The sequence below is a fragment of the Glossina fuscipes genome, unplaced genomic scaffold, assembly GCF_014805625.2.
Source record: "Glossina fuscipes isolate IAEA_lab_2018 unplaced genomic scaffold, Yale_Gfus_2 61418, whole genome shotgun sequence".
In the NCBI taxonomy this organism is placed as follows: Eukaryota; Metazoa; Arthropoda; class Insecta; order Diptera; family Glossinidae; genus Glossina; species Glossina fuscipes.
Window position 1 is genome coordinate 183,042 of NW_024003633.1, and position 11,679 is coordinate 194,720.

The 11,679-nt window shown below is 36.5% G+C and overlaps 1 long non-coding RNA gene and 1 pseudogene across 1 annotated transcript; one reads left to right on the top strand and one right to left on the bottom strand.

Annotated features, from left to right (window-relative positions):
- The first annotated feature begins 3,790 nt into the window (after nucleotides 1–3,790).
- On the top strand, nucleotides 3,791–4,862 carry LOC119643616. Its single transcript, XR_005248350.1, has 4 exons — nucleotides 3,791–3,879; nucleotides 3,937–4,491; nucleotides 4,565–4,579; nucleotides 4,662–4,862. It is a non-coding gene; the product is annotated as an uncharacterized LOC119643616 (long non-coding RNA).
- A 1,537-nt stretch (nucleotides 4,863–6,399) lies between these two features.
- On the bottom strand, nucleotides 6,400–10,418 carry LOC119643613 (annotated as a pseudogene).
- Between the last annotated feature and the right edge of the window lie 1,261 nt (nucleotides 10,419–11,679).

The window sequence follows — 11,679 nt, forward strand, 5'->3', positions numbered from 1 at the left end:
GTTCACTTTGAAATTATTAATAACAATAACTGCTGATAATATGCATAGGCATATTATCGGTAATCTTGCTGACGGCTCTGTTCATTTTCTCTTCTTCCAAGACTTAAAAACAACTTTAGTTGTCTAACAACAGCAACAAGAGTTAAGTCATCTCAAAAAAGAATTAAAAAGAATTTTACAATTATTCTTGACCTTGAAGTATAGCATCGTTGTGCTTTTTATTGTTTTAAATATTTCCCGGAATATTTCAAAATGACACTGGCGGAAAATAATACTATGAATACTCCAAATTCCGAATACGGTGGCAGACTTGTTGCTTTTATAAAGCGTCTAGAAATTTCAAGTTTTCTTATTGATTTTGCTTTTTCTTTTTTTTCTCAAAGCTTGCTTGCTTTGAATATGTCCAAATCATCGTAAGGAGCTGACGCACGGAGGTGCTGACGCGCGCAGGACTCTACTCTTTAGAAGGACATGACATTCATATCCTGTTCCTCCCTAAAGTTTTTCCCAGACAGCAGCATAAATATGACGAAATCAAGTCAATTAGTTCGGTGCAACAGGCCGCTGCTGCACGATTCCGCTGTCTGGAAAAAGGCAAGCCGTGCCACGATGGTCGCCTGCACGCAGTTGCCGATGTTCGGTACCACCATATGTTGGTGCTTAGCGGCGTAAAATATTCTGTAGGTGCTATTGAATGCCTTGTGCACCTCTGGCGTTGCGCATGCAGACTTAATACATTGCGAGAACAGAGTTAGATTGTCTTCATTGTTCAACGCAACTATACCATCGCTGTCCTTTTTATAAAATTTTTCTTCTTTACGCGTCAGATCTTGTAGACTTTGCATTCTAGCTCCTCGCCGATGTAACGCGCTAATGTGTACCCGGTAATCAGCCGCCGGTGTTCTTCTTCGATGTGCGACATCTTATTGGAGAACAAATCGGGGAATACTTCCCCATCAAGGTCGTAAGCTACAAACTGCTCTTCAGTTTTCACTGCGAGTTTGTAGCTTACTTCGTCGATGAGGAAGTAATCATTTTCAGGGCTGGAGTCGCCACACCAACTCGACAACTGAAACTACCTCAGTCGATCTACCAGCTCCACTATATCTGGTGACGACCGGGTCCTCATTCTGAAGCCGAGTGCCCTGTTAAAGAAGAGTCCCTCCAAGATATCCTGGCTTACCCTGTAGGGCACGATGGTTATCAGAGTAAGCTCGCAGGAAGTCCTCTACTACGCGCATGAAATTCTTTGTAGTTAAACTCATGTCGATCGCTTGAGCGTCTGAGAATAAATTTTTCTTCAAATAATATCGAAGACGGTGGAGTTTAGATTTGAGCTGTATCCACGTCCTGATGTTAATGGAACTCCGGTGCAGGACGTTGGTGAACTCAGTCAGCGCCAAGATTAGGTCACATGTTCATTGCGCCTTGCCGTCGCAGTTGTTGATCGCCTTACCCTTTATAGCCGCCTGGAAAGTCGCGACCTGTGTATTATTCAGGAATTTGTGAATAATAATGGAGAGCAACACCCATGGCGATCGATACGACGGCATAGATTCAGTCTGCTCCCACAATGGTGAGCTGCGCGCTTTCATTATCGCCATCTTCTTAACCAGTTTTAGATTAAAGTTGCTTTTCTTTTTCTTCCTTTATTTATTTAGTACCGCTTCTTCTGAATGGGGGTATTCATACAATAGGCGTATTAAGTGGGTGCCGCCATCTGCCCGATTTCTGTTGCGCTGCTGGCGAATTTTCCTCCGAGTATTTGTTTGTTAACGGGGGATTGGTCGCAGACGAGAGTCTTGACATACAACCCCATATCTTCAGCAGGTTCCCGTCAAGTAGCTCGTCTAATCAGCCCATATAAGATGTGCGGGAGTAGACATTCAGCAGGATGTTGAATGAGGTCAAAAGACTCCGCGCGAGGAGTTGTTGGTGCGGCTCGGTCTCCGTGGTGTCCTCGTTGCAGTAGCCGCATCCTCGCAGCACGTCCTTCTTTCGCGAATATATCTTCTTCGAGTTTGTGAAAACTTCGTCAAATTGAACCTATACTATTCTATTTTGTATAGTGAGGACATCACGAAATACTTCTGCTCCGCAATCTCCTTCCGTGTTCGGCGGTGTTTGCCGGAAAAGGGGCTCAGCGCGGAGCTACCGGTTTTCTCTTATTTGCGCCGCCGGCGCAGAAGTCGACGGGCCGGCATAATCCTCCTCTACTATTTCCAAGTACTCCTCTAAGAACTTTTCGGAACCAACTGCATTCGCCGTGACCTCTTCTTTGAAGAATTGCTTCTCCTCAGTTATTTTGGAAATCACCTCCGCGGCTCGCATATATCTAAGTTCTTGTGTCTTCCGAGACAGCCGTTTTTCGGGCCGTTGCAGATGCCGCCTGACATTTTTCACAACGGTTCGCACTTTTTCCTCGGACACAGGACGGTGCAGCACCTCGCTTAATTTTGTGGTCAGTTTCTGGTACTCATCTTTACTCGGCTCCCGCCTGTGATGCCACAATTTGGAATAGTCCCGCAGTTGATGACTTAGGACATGGTGGAATTTCTCATTGAAAGTGGCGGACATATTTAAATTGAATCGGATGTAACTACAGGAATTATATAAAATTTGGTTAATGTGGAGATATAAGCTATATCTCATTGACATATAAAAATTATATAAATAATAAAACGGTGATCAATCATTTGTAATTGTAATTTATTGAATGAATATTTTTACATTTTCTACAATTTTTGAAATTATTATTTTAAAATATTTTAGATCAGAATTGCATACTAAATCTTATAGACTAAAAGTTGTCTGCTCCGCCTTTTATTTTTTTTTTAAACTGTGAACTGTTTAGTCTTTCTCGTTATTGCATACATCCGCAACACTTCTAATTAGCTTAAACCTTAAAGCAATAAAAAAGCAAATAAAAACGGCGAACTTTTTCTCTTATTTCAATTTATTCATCAAAAAAGTTTCACTTTTTTACATTTTAAAGTAGTAACAGTTCATAAATTATAAAAAGAACTTACATGAAAATTTAAAATTGACAATAATAATAACTACATACTAAATTCTATAAACTAAAATTGTAAGTTCCGCCTTTTATTTATTTATTTTTTTCAACACTGTGAACTGTTTTATAGAGCTTTCTTTCTGTAAACTGCATGTTCACATCGATGTAAAATTAAGATGGACTACTTATTACAAACTACGCTCAAGGATGTTATCAAGATTCCTTGTAAAGCGAAGAATGTTTTTTTACTTCAAAATTTTTTTAGCTCTTTCAACTCAATCGGAGATAGGACATTTAATGTTCATATTGCCGGACAACAGAGAGATTGGATGTCAAAATACTACCTTAATATTATTGGAAGCCTTTCGTTTATATAATGTAAATAAATAAATATATAAATAAATAATTTGATATGGAACGATATATAACTCTGGTCGATATATCTCCTACTTTTTTTTTACAGCGCTGGAAACGAGTGCTGAAATTTCGATATATTTCAATTTCGAAACATATCGCAAATAAAGCAGGTAAGTTGTTAATATATTTTTTTTAAGTTAAAAATTAGTCAAAAGTTTACATATTTAGCAAAACAAGAAATTAAAAAAGAAAGTCGCTCGGACGCCGATTGGCTGCGGCATCGCCGCCGAAACGTCGACGCCGATCAGGGTCGTTGAATAACAAACATTATAAAATATAATAAAATTATTACATTATAAAATATAATAAAACATAATAAAATTTTAAAAGCAAGTAAATTCGTTCTTTTTTTTTGTAATAGAAGTAATCTGCAGATTTTCAGAACGGAAACATAAACATATTGAAGATAATTATATCGATTTTATGCCAAATCATACTACCTCGGATATGTACGTATGTATTTCTTGTTTTAACAAAATATTGACTTCGATTTCTCGTTTGAACAGGTACATTGAGGACGGAGAACATTTATTGCGCGATACCGAACACTTATTAAGCAATGTGAGCAGCGATACCCATTTTGATTGGGCCCGTTATAATCCCTTGAAAATATGGGATTTTCTTTTGGAAAATTGTCTTATGCCAATGGTAGTGAAAGTTTCAGCTGAATTTTTGAATGATAATGAAGAATATTCGCAACTTAATATTTCATATTTTCTTAAAGAGTTAATGAAAATTTAAAAGCCGTCTTAAAGGGAAGTTGTTGCTCGATTGTTAGACAAATATAAATGTTAATGTACTTTCTGAACTTGTTTTTAGCATTATTGGTGGCCAAATCAAGGATCGCCTTTTAAAGCTAATTGTTGATAAATGTTTAATGGATTCTGTACCAGCGACTATGGATGAATATCATAAATCGACACTAGTGCGGGATGTTTTAAGATTTGAGCAAACATTGGTCGATAATTTCTTTATTCATCCCTTATCTTTGGCATACAGTGAACCTTCATCTATATGCGTCGGTGGGCGGCGGCGCTGTTTCAATCTAAAGTAAAAAATGGGTGCGTAAATAAGTAATTTATAAATGTGTTTATATTATATTTGAATTACCTTTACTTTGGCTGTTTTTCTTAGCCGATTTCCCATAATGTAAGTCTATTGATGGACCTTTTAAATCTAAAGTAAAAAAGAAATTTATTAATATATTTGCAAAATATTTGAATTACCTTAGAATCCAATCAATTGACTCTGTGATGTTTTTGCCTGTTAGCAGCGTAAACAGCACGCAAAGTACGCACAATAAGCGCATTATAAGCTTGATCGAACGCCCATGAAGAAGATGATATCGCCCAACAGGAGGCCAATCAATTTACTATGGATTCTGAGGAATCAACAGGACTGTATCAAACGACTGTGCGTTTAGAAATTAAATTAAAAACAGTGGTTTCTGGAAGCCCTCCTAAAATCGAACGCCAGGACTCTAAAAATTTACTAAAACTAGTCAGGATGCGTTCAAAGGGCGATAAATGGTCTTTTTTTATACACTTATATATATAAGATTATATATTATATAAAACCACTTGTATGAAAATATCTAAGAATTAACAGGAAATATTCAAAAATATGCGAAAATCGAATGCCAGGTGTCTAAAAATTTACTAAAGCTAGTCAGGATTCGTTTAAGGGGACATAAATGCTCTTTTTTGTTTTCACAATAAAAGTGGAACTTTATGTAGTATATGTAATGTACTTTACGAGTAACAAGCAAAAAACGTGGAAAGCAAAGATGATCGCGTTGTAGGCGCGTCCTTTGACTGGTTCGGACCGTTTTCAAATTCTTTTGCGAATTTGTATGCGATATTTTAATTTTTGCAAACGGGACAACATTTACCACAAACAGTTGGGCAGACGAATAGACGGACATGTTAAAATGCATCCCGACTGATAGTGCCCATGGAATAAACGTTCAAATTTTTGTATATTTATCTCCTCTAGTTTATTAGTAATGAGCAAAAAATCACTTATTTATTTTTTTTGAAAAACCAGAGCAGTACTGTAGGAGTGTACTTCGAGTGATTTGGCCCACATGTAATACCAACCTGCGTACAAAAACTCGCAATGTTTCTGCGAAATTTGAAGCAGATAGTTTCATTTTTGCGTCTAGGACAATATTTAGAAATTACGCAGAGGGATAGACAGATGTGCTTAAATCGATTCAGAATTTGACACTGATCAAAAATATATACACTTTGTGGAGTCTCTGAGGCTCGCTTCTGGGCGTTGCATACGTTTTGACAAAATAAGTATGCCGCTCGGTCACTTGCCGATCAGAGGAACTAGGTTACCGCGACCACTGGTCTTTCTTCACTTCTCTTTGACCTTCAATCTGTTACACGAATACGGCATATCCCTTCTAAACCGATTTAGCTTGTCCTTCTGTCTGTGTACTGTCTGTGGTATACATCCCTGTGGTCGCAAAAAAAAAGACTTCAAATTCGGCTGAAACATTGTAAGATCTCGTACGCCGGTTGATATTGAAAGTGGAATCAATCGGCCGAAGGACACGGCCACAGTAAAACATAATCTGAGGCTACGTCTATTGCCAAAAATAAAAACAATTTCTGGCTCAAATTTTTTCTCATTACTCATGACCTACAGATGTTATAAGGATAGAAATTCGCGCGCGTATTCTGCGGATGGCCCAGCAGCACCTGTACAAAAATGGAAAAGTTCGGCCGACATAAAATTTATTATGTGTAATATATAAAAAATTGAATAAAACAATGACTAAAAATACACAATACTCCAGAAGGGGGAAGAGAAAATATTAAAAAACAATGTGCGAGTAAGAACCGGAAATCGTATGTGTTTTTTTAGTTATGGTGCAAAATGCAAAACGGAAAATATTCAAAAAATATAGCTACTTTACACTGTTTTTCTAAGAAAAGGAAAGTCATGTCTTTATCTCTCTACATTGGAGTTATATGAGCTGAACTAGTAGAAAAGTTTACGTGAATTTTTTCCTTGAAGTAAAAAATTGCAAAAATGGCGACTCCAACCGCTATCAACATGCCAAACAATAGAATGAAAAAGATTTTCGCATTCGACATACTTGACTTCGGATCATTCTTATGTTCTCGAGGCGGTTCAAATATTGTCACGGTTCTAGCTCTGCTTGTCGGTAGAGCGATTTAATATTATGAGGCTTAGATTTCTGAGCCACTGACAAAGAAAGAGAAAAAAACACAAAAGAGAAATTGTTTTAGGTCGGTAGGCTATCGTTCGTCCGTCTAGAGTGAGTCCGTCTGTATCTGTCCTATGTCCCCCTACGGTTCCCCCACGCGCGCACCCCCCCTGGTCGCACTCCTGCTACCGCCGTGGCATGTTCGGCCTTAGCCGCTCATTATGGCTCACGGGTAACGCGAGACACAAACAAAAAAAAGGGTAAATACCTGCCTTACATACGTCGTGCTCCCTTCGGTAGTGCTGACGGCCTCTGCGGTGGTCACTGTCGATGCCTGCTGTTCACTGTGGGTGCGATGTGGCGTCTATCCGATTTTCAAACCGCATCGATGGCAAGCCACATGTCGGTACCGTTTATCTTGAAGCTATGCGTACAAAAATCGCCACTTCCATCAATCAAGTGAATCCAACAGAGTTCTTTTCCACCTTTAATATGAGCGAAAGTTTACCATTTTTTTTAAACGAAGTTATCTGATGTTAGAAAAACACACTTCCCAGCCTTCAAATGTTCTTCACCGTTTTTATTTTCCTTTTTGTTGCTTTCGATTTCTTCTAAGCTTGTTTATAAAATATAATGTTTGAAACGCGTTTGATAATTACTCGTGTGCATGGGTTTTAGATATATGAAAAAAATTTATGTATTGAAATCGAGAAAAGCAAGGCGAGCCTCCGTCACGTTAAATAGTACTTCTCCAACCTTTTTTCCTTTTTTTTTTTGCTTCTCTTTCATTATAATTGCATTATTTGCTCAATAAAGGCAGAGTAAAGAAAATACACAACACATACTCTTTAATATCACCTTTTTTTTTATTTCAGAAAAATCAAAGCAAAATAATCCAAAAAACTTCTCGCCTCATGTTTACATTTCTCTAACTTAACTGATGCAGGCCGGTAGGCTGCCAATTTTCACTCATATATTAATGTTAATGTCTCTTTATACTAATTCTCTTTCTTTTTTTTTTTTTAAATATTTTGATATTAACAATTTTCTTCTTATTGTATATTATTTCGCCAAAACTATCGTAATAATAAGCTCATGTTTCTTTGTACAAAATTTCCATAATTTTATGTTATTTACATAGTTATATTTTTGTTTCATTTATTTTTACTTTTCCTCTGTTTTCGTACGCATACCGTCAATGATATTTAAAACAAATATATCCATACACGAATGCGATGCGCTTTGCTTGGTACATTCTACCAACACACTCAGCTCTTCGCTTCGTTATTTTTGAAGGCAGTTTTATCGTTTAGGAATTAAAAACACACAATATTCTGACTTTGTACTGCTTTCTCTTATATATTTGCTTCATGTGGTTTCTTGACTTTTGAGTTTTAATTATCAACGTTCTATTGTAATTTAACAAAACCTGCACAGATCCAATTAAATTTGCCGGCAAGACAAAGAGAATTAGTAGATCTATTTATTTATATTTCTTTTTTTCTCTTTCACAATTTGCTTTTGTTAAGAGCAATTTTTCAATTACTCTTTCTTTATTCCCCTTTATTTTTTCATCTTCGTTCTATGAGCAAGATGGCTATAGTAGAATTTTCTTTTATATTCCTTTTTTTTCTGATATTCAGATTAAAAAAATTATCGAATTGATTATCAAAATGTGACATGTACACGGCTTTTATTACTATTATCAGATCCAGAATTTGGATGAATTTTTCTGTTAAACCTCACTCAATATCAACTTAGGACATTTTTTCTTCTTTAAAGTGGAGAATTTTTTCGTTTGGTTCACACTGCATAACAACATATACTTGGATTTCGCTCGAACACGATCTTTAAGACAAACGCTAACGAACAGTTTAAACTGCCTTGTGTGTTTTTTTTGTCTTTTGATATTTAATTATCAATTTGCTATTGCAACCGGTTTAAAAAAACTCATGTCTTGTTTCAATAATTCGTAAGCTTATTATTTGTATCGTTAGGTTTAGAAAAATGGATTTCGGTAAATTTACCATTTAAATTTGAATTGAAAGATTTGAGTTGACTATTCGATATATATAACACATCACAATTTTGCTGATTTTATGAATGTATCTTTTCCGCACGTTAAGAATTTCTTTTCTTTGATATTTTTTTTCTAATGGTCATCTTTCCGTCTGAGCTCCTATTTAAAAAAGAAAAAAACAGCCAGAGGTCAGCCACACAATCAAAAGACAATCGAAAAGCAAGCGCACTCGTTGACGCTTTCACTTCAACTCCTAGAACCAAACTCAACTTAAAACTATCCCCTCGCATGATTTTTCTCTTTTCCTTTTCTTCTTTATGTTGCTGTATAGCGGCTAGTCGCTACTATTGGGAAAAAGGAAATGTGCCGCAAAATCATGCGATTTTTGCATAACGGAATGCCGTTACTGCAATGTCTTTGGCTGACACGGACCGACGACACCCTACCCTAAGTCTGTTCGCGGACGTTACAATGTTTTGGCGTTAGGTATAATATTTGCACGAGCCATTATTATCTCGGGCTGTAATTATAAAAATTTTATTTCACGAGCAAAATGATACTTAGTTGCCACATACCGTTACATTTGACTCTAGATCATAAAATTTAAAACTAAATATATCATGATTGTCCGATAAATCATCGATAGTAGCCGAGAGCCCGAAGAAATAGCCCGTAGGTAATTCGACATTATTAACGACAAAGCAGTTCTTCCATTCGTCACGGTTCTCCGTATCGGTCGACACAGATAAAATGTTATTTTTGCAGCGTATACTGATGTGCGTGTCAAAATTGTAATTAAGAAAGCGTACTTCGCAACCGGCTAATTGGGTATTTGTTCCACTACGGTCGCGATCATAGCTTCAAGTGGAGTTGTTAACCATTGCACTTAAATATGGATGTTGGTGCTGAAAATCAAATTTAAAAGAAAAGATGACAATATTCTTGACTGTATAGTGTTTCCATACGTTGTGAGGAATTAATACAATCTATATAAAATGAAGAGAATCTCTGAAATTATGAAGGTATAAAAACTTACATTATGAGGTCCATTGTGATTACTATAAGTGTCTAATATATAATATAACTACTAGACCAAAAAAATGATCTTTACTACCGAAAACTGGCCCTGGTTCATACGTTCCTTGACGTACCATAAGGCAAAACCGTCACCAAATAATTCTTTACCTTTGCCGTCAACTTTAAAATTTGAATTTTTCAATTCACAGCCATGTACGGCTGAAGTTATTAAAAAAAAAAAAATATCCTTGAAAAATCATATCGCTTAACTTGAACTTTTTATTCCATCGGAAAATTCCAAATAGTTCCACTTTTTGATTGCTGGTCTGGTGTCAGACTAAAAGCCACTGATTCTCGCATAACACTTTAGCTCAGTTTAATAAAAACAATACTTACTAATAATGAGTTTCACAAAAAATTACTGTATTCAGAACTTTGCCCATAACTTTCACAGCGTCTACAAAATTTTGCCATTCAGCGACATCCTTTGTTTGACGTTGTATGATGATATATCCCATTTTTTTACTCAAGGCATGGCCAAGAATTAACAGCTAACCATGCTTATGTTCCAATGAACGTTGTGGTAAAGCCTCCAAGCATTCTTCAACATTGTAATTGCGGATTGTTAAAAAAACCTGGAACAATTCAGAATAAAAGATAAATTGGATCTTCAATTTAAAACCAAACCGGTGCAGCTCACTTCTGCTGCATGATCCTGCTCTTCGGAGAAAGGGAATTCGTCTCACTAGCGTTGCCTGTAAACGCATGCCTATATTCTTTCCGAGCATGTGCTGTCTCATGGCCGCTTAGAAGATCTCGTACCCTTTCTGAAAAGCTTCATGGACAGATTCTGTTGGAAATGCCGGTTTTAGATATTTTGAGGTCCACGTCAAGCTATTTAGTTTATTTCTGGCAACCCTGCGACCTCCTTTCACATAGCAGAAGGCGTCTTCGTTTAGCGTTAATTCCTCTAAACATATTTCGCATTGCAGCTGCACACGAATGTAGCGTGCTATTCCACATCCTGAGAGCAGCCTTAGGAACTTTTCAAGCTTTTGGCTTAACGGCTGAATGGACAGATCTTCGAATATTTCACCATCAAGGGCGAACGGTACAAATATGTATACAAAAATGAATATTAGGCATCATATTGTTACGGAAATCCCAAATTCAGCTCATTCCAGATAATTAATTTTCCCAAATTATAAGTTCCCTAGAGAGAGAAAAACCAAATGCACATTCACGGCGCGTCATTCAGCCGCCGGCCGATGAAAAAGATTAGCTGAAAAGCAGGCAAGGAAAGACCAAGTGCACATTCGCAGGCGCGTCGTGCAGCTGCCGACCCAGGAAAACGAGTACCGGAAAAGCAGGTTTACGGATTAAAAATGAAGCCATAAAATTAGGTAATAATAATAGGCACGCAACAATGTATATGAATAGAATATTTACGGAAGGTACAGTTAGTCGGACAAGAACATTTGAGTCGAGAGTACTGCCGAAATAAATTGTGAATAGTACTACTGTTAAGGAATATAATTGTAAATAAAAGAATTTTGAAGTGTATTTCTCTTGAAAAGAATATTTACGATCTAGTGGTACGAGTCTTATCTTAGAAAAGCGAATTTCGTAACAATGTTTACTTTAGTACTTTGTAGTGAAAGGGAACCAACTTTTGAATTTTGTGAGAATAACGGAGTAAAATTGATAGACTTTAGAGATTAAAGACTTTAAATAGATTTGTAATAGATCCGGCGTCTGAGCACAATATGCCAGGTATGGTTAAGAAAGGCAAATAAGTATATATTTTTAAATTCATTTGAAAAAGTTTAACATACGTTTTTTTTAATTTTTTGCTCGATGCAGACAACAAAATGAAAACCAAAAAAAGAAGGCCCGACAGGAACTTTAATTAAGGAAGCATCCATTTAGAAGATCAATTTAATTTTGCTGTTATGCTTGTCTAATTTTCCTCATTTTTCATTTCTGTTTGTTGACAAGCTTTGATCATTTAATTTTATATCTTTTTAT